The 17,825-nt window shown below is 29.1% G+C and overlaps 1 non-coding gene across 1 annotated transcript; it reads right to left on the bottom strand.

Moving 5' to 3' along the window:
* Positions 1 to 8,243: 8,243 nt before the first annotated feature.
* On the bottom strand, positions 8,244 to 8,315 carry trnag-ucc (transfer RNA glycine (anticodon UCC)). The gene has a single exon. It is a non-coding gene; the product is annotated as a tRNA-Gly (tRNA).
* Between the last annotated feature and the right edge of the window lie 9,510 nt (positions 8,316 to 17,825).

The following is a 17,825-nucleotide window of genomic DNA, read 5'->3' as shown; positions in this document are numbered from 1 at the left end:
TTCTGCTTCAAGCTTTGTAAGCACATCTTTAACTTTTTCTCTAAGTGCAAAAGGAATTCTTCTTTCTTTTTGTGCGACTGGTGGTATACTTTCATTTATTTTCAACTTAGCTTGGTAGTTAGAAAGTTTTCCTATTTTCCCGCTAAAAACAGAATTTTTGTATGAGTTTATAAGTGGTTGTAATCGTTTTGGAACGTTTAGAAGTAGAACATTGTTTAATTTGCTAATGTTCCGCATGGGTTGGCAAGATTGTTGTTTACTGTCGCAATAATTATTTTGTATTGTTTTTTGTTTGTTTAAAAGTTTCTCATTGACGTCAGTATGTACTAGAGCTCTATTCAATTGCATTAAACCGAGTAATTTGGCGTCGTTTCCAGATAATAGATTGTTGTGGTGTGTTTTAATCGCGTGGAATTTGGACTGAAGGAATTTCGTATGACTTTCTATCACGGCATTGATTTGCCTTTCAATTTTAAGTTTTGGATTGTTATCCCCGTAAGTAATAATCTGTGTTTTAGATTTATATAGGCGAAGCGGTCTTTGATAAAAGCTCCGGTATCTATTAAAACGGTTATTGGTATATTTTATATATTAATCGTTACCTCGAAGTTTTCGACTGCTTCAGTATTTATCTTATTAGCATTTACAGAATACAAGTCTCCTTGATTTAACTTTGCACGAGGATTTTCGGATCATTGATATCTTTGTAAATTGTATTTATTGGTTTCGCATAGATTTGTTCATTTCTTTGGTATTTCTCTCGATGGGTTGTTGTATTCTGTTCTTTTTGTTTCTTACTTTTACAGACTGTTGCAAAATGTCCAATTTTCCGCAGGAGTAGCATGTTTTCCCTAACGCTAAACATGCGTTAGTGTGCGGTAGTTCAGTTCCGCATCGATTACAAATTTTTTTCAGCGACTTATTTATAATCTCATTTGGTTCTTTACTGATTAGTGGTAAGTTTGTTTTCTTGTTTACTTCGCTTTGTTTATTCGTTTCTTTCTCCAGTTCTTCTACTTGATTGTCCATCAGTTTGAATGTTTTTGCAGTAGTTAACAAATCTTGTAAATTTTTATTAGGATTTTGAAAACTGTATTTACGTAGTTTGGAAATGTTTGTACTAAGCTCAATTTGTTGTTTAATTTCTTTATCTTTATCGGCAAACTCGAATTTAAGAGCTTGTTCGTGTAATCGAACGTAAAACTGCTGAGTGGTTTCATCTGTATGTTAAGCCATTTTATGGAAGATAAAAATTTCATAGCTCGGGTTTACTTGGGGTTTGAAGTATTCCTTAAAAGCTTCGACAGCTTGCTGGTATGTGATCAGCGTATCTTGCGGTATAATGTTTTCATAAATTTCGTAAGTTTTATCTCCAATTAAAGTAAGAAGCAACGAAAGTTTTTGCTTATCATCTGTAATTATAAGTGAATCGCAAAGTAACTCGAATCGTTTAATGTAGCGTTTCCAGCTAGAAAATAACTTAGTTGCAACATGAAAATGGTGGAAAGTTTGGTAGATTAAGGTTTTTTATAAGTATGTTAAATGTAATGATTATTTAAATCCTCTTTTTTTTTTTTTTTTTTTTTCCATATTCGTCGCCAATTTGATGAAGTAAAACAACCTTTATTATCGCTTACTTCTATACAATAATCTTTTACTAAATTACATTAACATAAATGTAGTTTTCTTAAGATCTCCATTGCGGAGTACATTCTTACAGAATGGATTAACAATAAAACCAAGAAATTAAAATAAATATCACCGCTTTTAGGGTTATTCATTTTATATGCGTGTCTATTCATTTTTATATGCGTTTCTATTCATTCTTATATGCGAATTTATTCATTCTTATATTACGCGTGTCTATTCGTTCTTATATGCGCGTTTATACGCGAGACAACTAACCATAAAATTTCTAAATTAATTTTATATAAAAAATAAATAGGCTTTTATGTTTTTATATAGATATATTCAAAATATAAATTTGATTGTTATTACTACTATTTATTTAAAAAATGGTTTCCGAGCCAGCGCTAGACTTATGTAACTACGCATATGGTTGTAAAATGGAGTTAAATTAAATTCTGTTGTATCCATAATCTTTTAAAGTTTTCTGATTAACCCATCCGTATTTCAAGGCCTTTCTTCCTATTTGTATGCCTGCTTTAAAAAAGAAAAATTTTCTTCTATTGGATTAAGCTGTGGCGTTTATGCTGGCAGATACTTAACAGCTATGCCATGAGAAGTTAGTGTTTGCCAAACAGACTCCAGTGGAGTTAACAATTGTCCATAGCGAGCACCGGAGCTTCCACTTCTGCATTCCTAATTGATTGTGCCAAAATTGTCGTAATGAAAGTACAAAATGAATCTGCATTCCAACATCCAGATTTTGTTTCATAATCCAGCACTCCCATTGTTGAAACAGTACAAATCAAACTAAAACTTTTGTCACGATTTGCAAACGACCGTAAAATTGCTGGGGCACAACTTAGTGAATAACCAATGAATAACTCGTGTTGAGTTTCGTTCTTCTGATCTGTACACAAAACGCTTTCTTGGTAAATCCGAGCGTTTGAGTTTTCTTGAAATAGAAGGCTGACCATGTTGAAGCAGAAAGATTTTCTTCTGTTTGCTTCTTGCGTACAAAGATTGTTTTCTTGTACGCATAACTCAATACTTTTTATTTGAGAGTTTCATTTGAGCGTTTTTTCTTTTACCTCGTTTTTTTTTTATCAGAAAACGACTTGAAAGCAGGAATGGCGTCGAATTCTCCGTTGTTTAACTTAAAGACAAGATTCTGAACTTTGCGCTTAGATAAATTCAGAGAATTAGAAATGCTTGCTGTAGATTCATTTCTTTCAACCAAATGCTTTTAAGAATTTAGTTGAAAACTTAGCTTAATAGCATATTAATGTGCGCTTTTGTAACATTTTTCCATGATTTTCGATTCGCACTGCTATTTTCTTTTACATCCATAGCGTAAGTATTTGTGCAATAATAATAATTATAAATAATTAAATTCAAATATATATATATATATATATATATATATATATATATATATATATATATATATATATATATATATATATATATATATATATATATATATATATATATATATATATATATATATATATATATATATATATATATATATATATATTTATATATATATATATATATATAGATATATATATATATATATATATATATATATATATATATGTAATGTATGTATTTTTATATACATTACACTAAAAAAAAACATGAGCTTTGTTTTAATTTTTTGGCGAATGTAAATAAGATACAATGCGCGCCATAAACAAAAACCGCGACTCCGAAATGCTTTTTTGAGTTTTTCTATTCGCAATCAATGCAGCTGATTCTACTTGTGGTTTGACGTTAAGCTCTTTGGAGACCATCACATCAAGTTCTCGTTCGACTACAGTCTTTTCTAGCGGTTTACGCGTGCCGTCAACGTTGGCCATTAAGTAATTGACGAAATATCATGACGGAATATCCCGAGTTTCTAGCAGGTTTGAGACGCAACCCATGCGATGAACAAAGCCATGTTACTTTGGAGTAATTAAGCCATTATCAACACAGTGTTCCCTTAAACTTGTTTTAAGAATACTTTCTATCATTTTGCATGAAATGTATTTGAGCAAAATAGTTTGATACATTTAGTTTACTCACCTTCTTGAAAATAGGCGTTACATTTGATTTTCTCCACAATTCAGGGACTACACCAGTCGCGAACCAGCACTTATAGATAAGCGAAAGAACTTTGGCAAAATGAGCTGCACATTATCTATGGATCCGTGGATGTAAACCGTTGTAGCCACATGATTTTCTTTCATCAAATCAAATATGCTTTGAAATAAGTTGTAACATTTCAAGGAACTTTACAATAGTACAAGTACTAATATAAAATCAAGGTGGTTGAGGCACTTTTGTACTATATCGATAGAAAAACTTGCTGGGTCAACGACACAAACTGCTTCAGCACGACTTAAAAAAGCCAAGATCAGAACTTTGGGCTCCAAAACAAAAACCGAATGAAAATAGTTATTCAACAATGAGCATATATTGCCGGTTTTTGCTAGTGATGTTGCTATTAACTGTTTCTAGCAATGTAATAAAGTTCTCGACGCTCTATTTGCTTTGTGCATGTGTATGTAAACGTTTAGGGTTGCTTTTGCACTCTCTGGCGAATTTCTCTTTGTAGTTGTGCCTGGCAGATTTTACCATTATAGTAACGTTTTTGCATGCAGTGCGGTGTGATTCTTTAAGTAATTGGAACGTATCGCGACCTACATTTTTGTACTTGGCCCAAGAAGCTCGTTTAACCTTGACCGTCTTAACAAGATCTGGTGTTAACCCTTGCTCCAGTTTCTCATTGAAGAGAGTAGTTATTGATGGGATGTATAGATTCATGGATTCATTATACACGTTTACTAGGAGCTTGTAGCTATCGTTTGCATTTAGACCACTGAATTTTCTCAATCAACAGCTGCAATGTGCGAGGATATTGCTGCGTAGTTTTTTCGGCTCCAAACAAGTCGAGGTTGTAATGGCAAAGTAGGCAAGTTGCCAAGGCCTACAACAGCGAGTTGACCTTCAATGGCAAAGTAGGCAAGTTGCCAAGGCCTACAACAGCGAGTTGACCTTCAATGAAGCAAGTGTGCTTTTTTATTTTTCGCCAGATTTGCTCAATTAATGTTGAGTTGAGCTGAGTAGAATTAACTTCATTGACTATAATATTGTCTTTTATGTAAATGACAACTCCGTCGTCCCTCTTGTCTCTGCCTTTGCAATAAGGTTGGTAGCCGGGTATGGCAACGTCTGAAAAATCTGTGAACCAAGTTTTTCGCAAAAAAAATTACGTGTGGCCAACTAGACCTAGAGCAGATAGTCTGGCCAACAGCTCTTGGTGTTTGTCATTTACAAAAAAGACAATATTATTGTCAATGAAGTTAGTTCTACTGAGTTTATGAACTTTTGACTTATACTCAATAGTTATTAACTTATGACTTATAGTCAATGTAGTTAATTCATTGAGTGAGCATGGGTTGTTTGCCCAGTGGCATAGATGACTATGTTGAATGGTGGAAGCGTTCGGTTGAACCGTTTTTTTTTTTTGCTTTAGTTATCGGTCTAGGACGTCTAGATGGCAGTAGAGATTTCTGATTTAGGAGCAGCTGTGCGACTAGCGTAGTCAGTCAGGGCTCTGGCTGGGGTTGCAAACACATAGCCCTGATTGGACGTTGATTTGATGACATTGATGCAACTTATTCAACTTGTCCTTCAATGTATAACATTCCAAAACGGTTTATCTAGAATGTTAGCAGCGACAAGTTTGTCATTTAGCTTCTTGAGCTGGGTATATATATGTTCTTCTTGTATATATGTTCATATATATGTTCATATTCTTGTTATTTTTCTCATATTCATATATATGTTTATACTCTTGTTCATATTCTCATATACATGTTCATAATCATGTATATGTTCTTCTTGAGTCATGTATATGTCAGGAATTAAGAAGATGCATTTTAGTTTGCCGTTTGAACGATAAATTTCTTTTTAGGTCTTTAATACTTTTATTTTGGAAATGATTCCATATTGACGGACCACGGTTTGTAATTAGAAAACTTGACTGCTGTGATTTAGTTTTCCTTAGGTGATAGTTGTACCTGATATTTAAACGCAGATTATATTTTTCAGAAAATGATATCAAGAAAATATTTGAAAAAACGCTTGGTAGTAGATTATTCTTATACTTATACATAAAAGTTAATATCTGTAATTGTTACAATTTAAATATCTAAAACCATCATGCTTTTCATCACTGTGACCACCTTTACTAACCTATATAGATAATTAACTGCTTTACCTGTATGGTTTTGCAGCCTTTGAAACTTTGGCAATTTTTTTTTATGGGAGCTGGCACATACAATATTTGCGTACAAAAGCTGACTATGAACATGACTGAAAGCGTACTACGTGATTTACTATCGAGAATGGGTCTCGAATTATACAAAACACCTATTACAGAGGACACCTTTGTTTCAAGAAGACCTTTGTTTCAATATGGTTTCTCCATGACAAATTTTCATCAAAAAGTACACCTAAAAGTTTTGTAAATTTTTCACGTTCAATATTGTTTTTATTGAAAATCAGTTTAGGCAGCTGCAACGGAATATTAATTGAACGTATTTTTTTTATGAAAAAGAGTATAGCTAGTTTTTTAACAATTTAGGGATAATTTACTTGCTATGAACCAGAGGGTGAAATTTTCGAGTTCAATATTCATAGTTTCAAACAAAGTCTTTGCATCAGGATGATTAAAAAAGAAATTTGTATCGTCAGCATACATAATTGTAGATATTTGTTGGGAAGAATAATGCATATCGTTAGTATATGTTAAATACAATAATGGACCTAAAATTGAACCCTTAGGAACTTCACACGTAATATCAAGGGCTCCTGACGTTTCTAGTAATACAAATTGCTTTCTGTTAGACAAATAGCCTTGAAACCACTTAAGCCTACAATACCGTAATAATTTAGCTTGAAAAGTAAAATACTGTGATCAACTGTATCAAAGGCCGTGGAAAGATCAATAAACACTCCTAATACCAGTTACTCACTAGAAACAATAGAGAGGCCTACATTAACAAAATATTTGTTAAATTCTTGACAGATATTTGTTTCGCTTGTCATTATTTTTTTTTTATCGGAAATTGGTTTTTGTGGTAAACAAGTGTGTTTCTTTTTTACTCTTCCTGTTAGTTCGTTTATAACAGCCCAAGTACTCTTTATCTCGAATTTATGCTTAACGAGCTGATTAGAAAAATACCTTATTTTTGCTTTCGTTTATACTATGTTGAAAAAACTTATATATTATTGTAGATTTTGTAGATTTTTTCATCACCTTTAATTATTGGTTTCAAAAGATTTACATAAAGTTTTTGTTTTCTTTTTGATGCTTTCTTTTTTATAAATAGGCATATATGAATGAATAAATAAGCATATAAAAATGAATAACCTTTTATTTTAATTAGAAATAACCGGTTACAGTATACGGTATACTAACTTTGCGCTATACTTTACCGTATACTTGGTATACCAAGAGTTAGTATACAGTTTGGTATACCTATTTACTTTTTTTATGAATAATTATTGAAATTTCTTGATAGTTTAATAATTTATTAATAAAATATTACAATATTATGTTAATGAATTAAATTGCGATGCCCTATTTATTGTATGACTTATTGTGATTAAAATGTTTTTATTTTTAATGGGTTTTTCAATGTTGCAAGATAACAATCCATTATCAAGTGGTTGCTGATTTTGATCAAAGACTTTTTAATTTTTTTAGTGAGAAGGTGTAACGAATGGTTAACATTATAATAAAACACACAAACAAAAATGTTAAATAAAAAACAAACGCATTTGTTTTTTATTTAATATTTTAGTTTTTACGTGTTTGCAATACATGTTTGTATTACGGTTTCGCCGACAAAAGTTTGTTTACAGTGTAAAGTATACTATACAGTATACTGTAAAGTATAGCCTTTACAGTATACTGTATAGAATACTTTATTCTATACTATACGGTAAACTGTATACTAAATTTTTAGTATACCGTATACTACCGTATAATTTTAATACGGAAAATTAATCTATAATTCGTTTTTTAATTTAATGATTGGGGATAAACTTTTTTTGGTCGATTAATAGTTAATTGGTTACCACTCCTAAAGTCAACTAAGTAACTAATAAATTTAACTACAAAACGTTACACCGCGGGTTTATAGCATAAGTTGCATAACATTAGCACTATAAAATAGGTTATATAACGTTAAATACGCATAGGTTACATAACGTTAGCACTATAAAACCTATTCAATTATGTATTAATCAATTAACTATGTATATGCTTTGTATTAACCAATTTAAATGGTATTAACCAATTTGTATTAACCAATTTAAATGGTAACCAATAAAGCGTTGGTTAATTAACCAATAACCAATTACCCAACGCAATGAAACCAATTACCCAACGCAACGTAAATTATTAACGCTATGTCATATAAAAGAACTGTATTACACAACTGTATTACATTACGCAAGGCAGTGAAACCAATTACCCAACGCAACTTAAATCATTAACTCTGTGCCAAATAAAAGAACTGTATTACGTAACGCTTAACGCGCTACGCAATACAATGTGCGTCAGCCGGGAATCGAACCCGGATCTATTGCTTGGAAGGCAACAATGCTAACCGTTACACCACCGACGCTTACCGTTACTCGAATAATTACATTTCTTAAATTTCAAAGAAAATAATGAAACAACATAAACATAAAAGCAACATAAACATAAAAGCAACATAAAAAACACTTTCTTATATAAAATTAAAATCAGGTTTTGAGTTTTTGAAAAAACCTACATCTGGAAATTTGTTTTTTGCTTTTTTTTAATTGAATAAGTGCGAGCTATAGTTCCAACAAGTAATACTACTTTTAAATGGAATCCGTACGAGATAAAGTATAGCAAATATAGTTTATATTAATGAAAAAACATAAATATTAATATATATATATATATACATATATATATATATATATATATATATATATATATATATATATATATATATATATTATATATACATATATTTATATATATATATATATATATATATATATATATATATATATATATATATATATATATATATATATATATATATATATATATATATATATATATACATATATATATAAATAAATATATATATATATATATATATATATATATATATATATATATATATATTTATATATATATATATATATATATATATATTTATATGTATATAAATATATATATATATATATATATATTTATATATATATATATTTATATGTATATAAATATATGTATTTATATAAACAAATATATATATATATATATATATGTATATATATATATATATATATATATATATACATATATATATATATATATATATATATATATATATATATATATATATATATATATATATATATATATATATATATATATATATATATATAATATATATATATATATATATATATATATATATATATATATATATATATATATATATATATGTATATATATATATATATATATATATATATATATATATATATATATATATATATCAAAGACGTGGTGGCACCTAAAAAGCAGGTACGAATTTCCAGAAGAGGGGCCCGGTGAAGTAAAGTGGTGAGGAAAGAAGGCAATGTTATGTTATCCTTCTCAGCAGCCTTTCTGTAGATCTCCACAAAATCAACCATTTCAGTAGTGAATTCATTTAAACTGATACCAATTTTGATTTTTTCAAGCACTGATTGATTTTTTTCTTGTGAATTAGAGTTATGAAAACTATGAGTAAAATCTTCACATATATTCTTCAATAAAAGGTGTCTATGCTTTCTAAAAATTTCCGCTGTAAATAAAGTTTGTCAACAAAAATTGCAGTTGCTGAATCCACTAGAGTATAAAACACTGAGTAATCCGTTGAACTTCTGTTTCATCGAAGTCCAGTCGTTTCTTTCTGCCAGTCCTATTCTCATCAAATATTTGTTGTTCAAGCTGAGCCTCAGTTGCAACTTTAACAGTAGATAAAATAGCATTTTGGTCAGCACTGTTCCTTGATACTTGAAGCTTTTCCAGTGATACATCGACAGACATTATAGCAAACAAAAAATCAAGTGTTTTTCCTTGAAGAATTTTATTTAGGGGACCCAAGATAGTAAAAATTTCTTTGAAGAGACATAAAGTTACAATTGTTTCATATGACTGAAATCGGGATAAAAGACCTTGTGCTTCACTTCGAATATACATTTTAAGTTCCATGTCATTTGAAATTTGTTCAAGGCAATCGATTACTGCCTTGTATAGTGTCAGCAGTTGGTCGGTGGCATTTTGTAAGGCGCTGAAACGAACGCTTTGGATAGCAGCGAGTTCAATAGATTGATTCACATCCTTAAGAAGAGATTTGCACTTTTCAAAAATATTATTTCGTTTCCTTGAGCTTCCCTATAGAAAAGTCTTTAGTTTCTGCACATTACCAGGCTTGTTTTCTGTTCAAAAAAAGTGAACAGAAACAACAGAAGAATTTGCACAAACTTTCATAACCAGAATTGTTCCATGAGATCCACAATAAATATTTGTTGCCATGGAAGAACACTGCTTCAAATGTGTTACAACTCCTTTGTTTATTCCTTGCATGTTGCTTGCACCATCAAAAGACATACCTATACACTTTTAAATATCTACGTTAACTGATTTGATTTCATCTTTGATTTTTCGCTTTTTCCTTCACCAGTTGTTGTTCCAGTTTCAACCATTGAAATCAGATGTTCCTTTAAAACGACCTCTTCTGCAGCAAGCATAACATAGCGTAATACAATAGAAGTTTGCTCGTAGAGTGTAATACCATTGTTGCCATCAGCTAATGTTGAAATAAATACTGAGTTATTTACCTTTTCTGGAATACCCTTCTTGACTATCTGTGTCATAGTATGAATTAGCTTGTTTTGTGTATATTAAAAAGAGGCGTAATTCTAGCACCCCTTCCAGCAGATTGTTTTTGAGTACTGTGAACATTTGAAAGTTTTTCATTCAGCACCTCATCATACTGACTGAGTAAATTTAACAAATTTAGAAATTTAACCGCGCCACCTTGAAAGATTTCACTTTTTTCAGAGTCATTGTAAAAGTTGGCTTCCTCATTTCCACGTAAGTTTTTACTCTCTGCGATCAAATACCGAATAGCATCAATAACTCGTATTAGGTATTGATGTAGTTTCCCCGCTTCTTTACGTTTCTTTTTCAGATGTTTCGTGGTTTCAATATTTAATATTTTATCAATTGTGGAGTTTGATAATGCATGGACCATAGCTTCAGCAGCATTTCGATGGTTTTTCTGGATGCAATGCTTTGTTATGATGTGACGTAAGTTTGACCAATTATCAAACCCATCACGTAAAAAATTTCTGTCCTATCTTGATCCAAAACATAAACAAGCAATAGCAGAGAGTAAGTTAGCCATGACTTTTTCTGCACAACTTCATTGTCATTAATTTTAACTGATTCAGTGTGATACTTAGATAACCTTGAATGTTTTGTTGGCTTTTTTGGCCTTAATACATTAAATTGCTTTTTATCAATCTTCTTTGCATTTTTCAGCTCTAGAAATATTGCTGGATCATTTTAGGTGGCATTTACAACGTTATCTGGTTACTTCTAAATAATCTTTATTGGTAGAGCCGCTGAATAATCTTTATTGGTCCGCCGCTAAATAATCTTTATTGGTCCGCTGCTGCAGTTACAGGCACTTGAGCCGCTAAAAAATCTTTGAGCCGTTGTTGAGTAGCTAAATAATCTTTATTGGTCCGCCGCTGCAGTTACAGGCACTTCATAGTAACCCATTTCTACAGGCACTCTCTCAGTTTCAGTAATTTTTTGGTTTCAGAATGTGTCTGAATATTCTAGTTCTGCTCCTTTATCTGCTGCAATTATAACATCTTGATTATTGTCTGTTTCTTGAACAAATGATTGGTCACTAATCTCTTTTATTGGCTCTGTTTCAATAATGCTTACTTGTGATATTCACAATGGATGTTGATGTTAGTTCTATATTCCCTGTTGCTGTAAATGATGTCCCAGCTTTTCTCTGTATTTGTGGCACCTGCACTGACGCGAGACCTGCCGTTAACTTTAATTGTTTTGTATCATTACTAGCTGCTTTTAATTTATATTGTCGTTTTTTGAGCATTTTTTTCAGCACCAGATTTGTATTTCGATGTTGATTCTTTCTTTTTTTTGTTCCTTTATTTCACCTGAAATATAAATAAATATAAAATTAAAACTAGTCCTATGATAGACACCACGGCATTGGTTTCTTTCGTTTGAGTTATAACTACTATCGGTCCATGGAATTTATACAGAGTTGTACTATTTATAAATTCCATGGACCAATAGCGAGTGGACTGGAGCATATTGAGTAGTAGTGAATGAAAGTAATAACAAAAACTCATTAAACACAAAATATTATTTATCAAACATATATTAACCATATTTATCAATGTAAAGCAAATGAATTCATGGATTTTATATATTTATAGTTTTGAACTTTTCAATAACAATTTTCTGTTTTTTTTATTGATGGGATGGTTAATTTCAGATAAAGAGGACACATTTTTTAATCGTTCCTCGCTAAAATGGTTGTTTTCGGTATTCTTTTAGTTTAACAATACATCTGCCTCTACCTTCTTTTGTTTCAGCCGCCATTGCCTTAACATATCGTTCTCTTCTTTTTTTTAGCCTAGATGTTCGTTGTTCAGCTGATTCATTTGTTCTAGCTCGAAATTTCCGTTTTCTTTCTCGAGCAAGACAATCGATCATATTCAGTTTCCAGATTCTTTTTTATATTTAGCTTTCTTCTTTATATTTCTACGTTTATAAGATATTTTTTTTATTTATTTACTTTAGAAACATTAATTATTATTTTTAATTACTATTTATAAGTAAAGTATTAAAACTTTACTTACTTTTTTACAGTATAAAATATATCAATTCCAGGTCAACAACGTTTTTTGTTATTATTATTCGTCATCGGTTTTATTTATTTACGCTAAACAAAGTTTTTTGTTTTTTGTTTCTTTAATTACTTTTCTTAACGATTTCTTTTATTTACGCTAAACTAAAGTTTAGCGTATTTCTTTTTTTATTACCGCTGACCTAGTATTTGTTTTGAGCGGACACCAAACAAACAAATAATCAAACAAACCGACGTGAAAGCAAGTTAAATTAAATGTTGTAAAAAATGATGTGATAGAAACTTATTGAACTGAAGTAAATTTTTTCTGTTTGAGGATTGGTGGCCCAGTTTCCTGAGCCAGATTAAAGGCCCAGTACAAGTCCTCGTACCCTTGTACTGGGCCACCACTTCCCAGATATGTATATATATTTATATATATATATATATATATATATATATATATATATATATATATGTATATATATATAAATACATATATATATATATATATATATATATATATATATATATATATATATATTATATATATATATATATATATATATATTAATTTCAAATTAAATTGGTCTATTCTAAAAACTGCGCCTACCTATAATAACATTTCCAAAATATGAATACTATGTAAACAAGATAAATTTGAAATTATTACTCATTTAGACCAAAAAAATTTACGGAATAAAAATCAGAATTATTTTCTAAATGCAGACATGAAAAAAAGTTCCTTTTAAAAAACTATAAAAACAAATGACTAGTCCAAGTTTATCCAAATTCTCAAGCATTCTTTTCATGAATTTTTAATCATCTAATATTGTTAATGCAACTTCCTGGCCGCAATATACTACAGTTATTACATAAATTATTTTAACAACTCAAATATTCCTGGGAAATATTTTTTTCATAATTTGAAAATTTTTTAATGTATAGACATTCTTCCTGATGAACCTACTGATTGAGAAGCTAATATAGAGTACGTAATGTAACTACTACTTAAAGTAATTTTTTTTTTTAAAGGAGTGAGAGGGGTTAATTAAATGTTGACGTAATTTTGTTGGGGGTGTCTTTGTAAGTTTGACAAGTTGTTGACAAGGGGGAGGGGGCAGGTAAAAGTTGTCAATTATTTGATGACATAGATAATGGACAGCCCCTGTACACTTTTACACGGTTTAATTTTATCGTTTATTTATTACCGAGGATGTAAAAAAGTTTATACTATATTTTCTTGAAATCTTTTGTAAAAAGTACCCCTAATTGTTTGTCATGTATTTATATGCGATTGTGTGCATTCACTTTTTATCTTTTTATTTTTGTTATATATACAAATTTTTATTTTTTTTTTATTTTTTTTTATTGCTTTTTTTTTTTTAATTTTAATTTTTTATTATTTATTCTCAATCTAACGAGATAAATAAAAAAAAAAAAATAGAAGGATAAAATATAAAAACAAATTTTTTTTTTTTTTTAACTTGATATTTTTTTTTTATTTTTAAAATATATTTATATTTTTCTTTCTTTCTTTATTTTAAGTATAATTTTTGAGAAAATTTAATTAATATTTAAAAGACTTTGTATTACACGGTTATTAAAAGCTATGCAATGTATGGTATATATAACGGGTCTTAGTGATAAGACAACTTTAGTCTTCTTTTTGCTCCTGTCAAGTAAATTTTTTTTTATTTACTTGTTTATTGTAATTATTGTCAAACGGCGAAATTTATATATATAATATTAAATACTAATAAATACACCAGTGCCAATACTCCTTAGAAACCTTGGAGTGCTAAATAATTATCAATTAAATAATTATAACAATCTTTTATTCATGTTTAGATTAATATATCATATGATACCTAATATTTGTGAAGACTTTTTCTTTATTATAGATCATAAATATTAAACAAACCATTTTTTGCTTTTTTATCAGGTACCACAAACTTTGTTAAAGCAATCCGAATTCTCAATAATATTTCACCCAAATAATAGTAAAACTACATATTTAATTCTTAAAAATACATGTATTTAATTATGACGCATCTCAAACTCTATTATATTTCATTCTCTATTGTTTTTCAACTTCTCCTTTTTCTTAAAAATCAGCAGTCACGAGATAAAGCATAGCAAATTCTTTTTGCTATACTTTATCTAGAACGGATTCCATTTAAGCAGGTTCATCAGGAAGAACCAGGAAGGATTTTTCTTGATAAATCTACTGATGAAGAAACACAGTGTAGAAGAAATCAAAAATTAGATTTTTACTAAATCATTATTGCTCTATTCATTAAGAACATTGAGCACTCTAATTGAAAAATACACTAACATAATTAATATATATATATATATATATATATATATATATATATATATATATATATATATATATATATATATATATATATATATATATATATATATATATATATGTATTATATATATATATATATATATATATATATATATATATATATATATATAAATGTATAGTAAAAACACTTATCTAATTTTTTCTTTCTTCTACACAGTGTTTCTCAATCAGTAGGTTCATCAGGAAGAATGTCTAAACATTAAAAAATTTTCAAATTATAAAAAAATTGTTTCCCAGGAAGATGGGAGTTGTTAAAATTAATTATGTAATAACTGTAGTATACTGCGACCAGGAAGTTGCATTAACTATATTAGATGATTAAAAATTCATGAAAAGAATTCTTGAGAATTTGGATAAACTTGGACTGGTCATTTGTTTTTATAGTTTTTTAAAAGGAACTTTTTTACATGTCTGCATTTAGAAAATAATTCTGATTTTAATTCAGTAAATTTTTTTGGTCTAAATGAGTAATAATTTCAAATTTTTCTTGTAAACATAGTATTCATATTTTGGAAATGTTTTTATAGGTAGGCGCAGTTTTTAGAATAGACCAGTTTAATTTAAAATTAATATATATATATATATATATATATATATATATATATATATATATATATATATATATATATATACAGTGGTGGCCAAAAGTCTTGGAACATCTTAGTTTATGTTATGAAATCAATATATTTGTGTGAAAAACAATTTATTAGAAAATATATTTTTATTTTTTTCAATAAAATAAGTGTTTATAACAATTTTAAAGATGATAGGTACATGCACATACATGATAAAAGTTCAATATTTAATGGAAGCATAGTTATTGTCAATTACCATTTGGATACGTTTTGGCATGCTGTTAACAAGTTTTGTACAATAGTCTGGTGTAATTTCATGGATTTGATTGCTTCAACTTAATCATTATATGATCTAGGCTTTTTGGCAGCAACTTTTACTTTCATAATATGCTAACAATTTTCAATAACATTAAGATCTGGTGATGACCCAGGCTGATTTTCAAGGGTTTGAATTCCTTCATCAGCAAACCACTTCTTTACAATTTTGTCTGTGTGGCATGGTGCACCATCCTGTTTGAAATAAGTGCAGTTCAAGATCTGCATGAAAGGTGGCAACTTCTCCTTCATGACATCCAAATAGACTTTGCTGTTTATTGTGGTATTCTTGGGCATTATCTATAATGGCCCACGTCCTTTGGCAGAAATAGCACCCCAAACCATACAAGACACAGGAGCCTTGACACTGCTAACTGTATATTTCGGCATATATCTACAGTTTTTTGGACTTCTTACAAAGTTATTTGTAACATTAAATTGTTTAATACATGTTTCATCAGAAAAAAGAACTTTAGACCAATTTTCTCCAGTCCAATTTTTGTAGCGCTGACAAAATTTTTATCGATCTTTTAGGTTTTTTAATGATAAAAAAGGTTTTTTTGCTGACTTGCATGCCTTCATTTTGAAATTAACCAAAAGCCTTCTTCTAACTGTTCGGTCACTTTTTTCTCAATAAAAATTTCTTTTGAAATCTCGTGTGCAGATAGCCGTGGATTTGCAAGGCTGATCCGGCCAATAAGTTTCTCAGTTCTTGAGGTGGTTGCTCTATGCCTGCCTGATCTCATCTTTGAAGTAAAATTTAATTGGAGCTCTTCTTTATGCCTTTTTAAAGTTCTACTTACAGTTGATAATGAACAACCAAGCTTTTCAGATATTTCTCTTTGAACTAAATCTTGTTCATATAATGCAGCAATAATTCCTCTTTTTTTAGGTGAAAGGTCTGGCATAATATGGCTAATAAAGTGCTTATGAATAATAAAAAACGATAATAAATTGCGCAATATACAAATATGTAACTATAAACATATTGCTATGTAAAAATAAAAGCATCAAACTTTCAAAACTTATACTTTAGATCAAAAATAAATTTTTTTGGTCGTTAAATGTTTTGTTCCAAGACTCTTGGCCACCACTGTATATATATATATATATGTATATATATATATATATATATATATATATATATATATATATATATATATATATATATATATATATATATATATATATATATATATATATATATATATATATATATATATATATACATATCAGGGAAGTGGTGGCGCAGTACGAGGGTACGAGGACTTGTACTGGGCCTTTAATCTGGCTCAGGAAACTGGGCCTCCAATCCTCAAACAGTTTCTATCAGAGCATTTTTTACAACATTTAATTTAACTTGCTTTCACGCCAGTTTGTTTGTTTATTTGTTTGTTTGGTGTCCGCTCAAAACAAATACTAGGTCAGCGGTAATAAAAAAAGAAATACGCTAAACTTTAGTTTAGCGTAAATAAAAGAAATCGTTAAGAAAAGTAATTAAAGAAACAAAAAACAAAAAACTTTGTTTAGCGTAAATAAATAAAACCGATGATGAATAATAATAACAAAAAACGTTGTTGACCTGGAATTGATATATTTTATACTGTAAAAAAGTAAGTAACGTTTTAATACTTTACTTATAAATAGTAATTAAAAATAATAATTAATGTTTCTAAAGTAAATAAATAAAAAAAATATCTTATAAACGTAGAAATATAAAGAAGAAAGCTAAATATAAAAAAGAATCTGGAAACTGAATATGATCGATTGTCTTGCTCGAGAAAGAAAACGGAAATTTCGAGCTAGAACAAATGAATCAGCTGAACAACGAACATCTAGGCTAAATAAAAGAAGAGAACGATATGTTAAGGCAATGGCGGCTGAAACAAAAGAAGGTAGAGGCAGATGTATTGTTAAACTAAAAGAATACCGAAA

This window comes from Hydra vulgaris, chromosome 09 (assembly GCF_038396675.1).
Source record: "Hydra vulgaris chromosome 09, alternate assembly HydraT2T_AEP".
Taxonomy (NCBI): domain Eukaryota; kingdom Metazoa; phylum Cnidaria; class Hydrozoa; order Anthoathecata; family Hydridae; genus Hydra; species Hydra vulgaris.
This window is presented reverse-complemented; position numbering and strand designations above follow the sequence as displayed.